We start from the raw sequence: 901 nt of genomic DNA on the forward strand, positions 1-901 counted from the left end.
TGTACACAGGACTGAGGTGAGAACAGCAAAAGGCTCTATTTTAATGTTCTTAATGAAGGATTCAGGGAACAACATTAAACAAACTCATATACCATCTTCCAAAAGAATTATTTTGTAAAACTGATGCCTAGGGTATGGTAAACGATAATATAGTAAAAACCATACTTTTATTTCTGGGACATTAAAGTTCTAAATCTATTTATTCATGCTGCTTTGAAATACATTCCTTGATTAGGAATCATTGTCTGCCATAGGAGTGAGGAAGGACAACACTCAAAGTAATAAGAAGAGAAAAATATGGAAAAATTAACTCCTACGAGGTTTGATAACACATATACTAAAATTTAAATGATACAATGATGAGCATGGTCCTTGCACAGAGATAACATGCAAACTTGTAAAGCATTCCATATTTTGTTGCAAGAAGAATGAATAGGTCTACTTTAAGGTAAGATAATCCCCAGAAGTACAAAAATTCTACATAAAGAGAGCACAAATCCCCAAAACAACAATCTCTCTCAATGTCAATGGACTAAATGTGCCAATTCAGAGGCACAGAATAGGAAGATGAATTAGAAAACTGAACCCAACATTCTGCTTCCTGCAAGAAACATGTCTGAACAATCAAAGCACCCATGGGCTAAAGGTAAAAGGCTGGGAAACACGTTTTCAAGAAAATATCACCTCCACAAAGCTGGAGTGGCCATACTAGTATCAGACCACATGGACTTCAGGCTAAAGGTTATCAGAGACAGTGAAGGTCATTTCTTAATGATCATGGTATATGTACATCAGAAAGAACTCACCTTCCTCAATGTATATGATCCTAATGACAGACCAGCAAAATACGTTAAAACAACTTCTAATAATCTTATAGAAAAACATTGATAGCAACACAATA

General features: G+C 35.0%; 1 pseudogene; it reads left to right on the plus strand.

The window, feature by feature from the left end:
- The first annotated feature begins 317 nt into the window (after positions 1–317).
- Positions 318–417, plus strand: LOC130037176 (uncharacterized; annotated as a pseudogene).
- The last annotated feature ends 484 nt before the right edge of the window (positions 418–901 follow it).

The sequence above is a fragment of the Sorex fumeus genome, unplaced genomic scaffold, assembly GCF_029834395.1.
Source record: "Sorex fumeus unplaced genomic scaffold, SorFum_2.1 ptg000070l, whole genome shotgun sequence".
NCBI lineage: Eukaryota > Metazoa > Chordata > Mammalia > Eulipotyphla > Soricidae > Sorex > Sorex fumeus.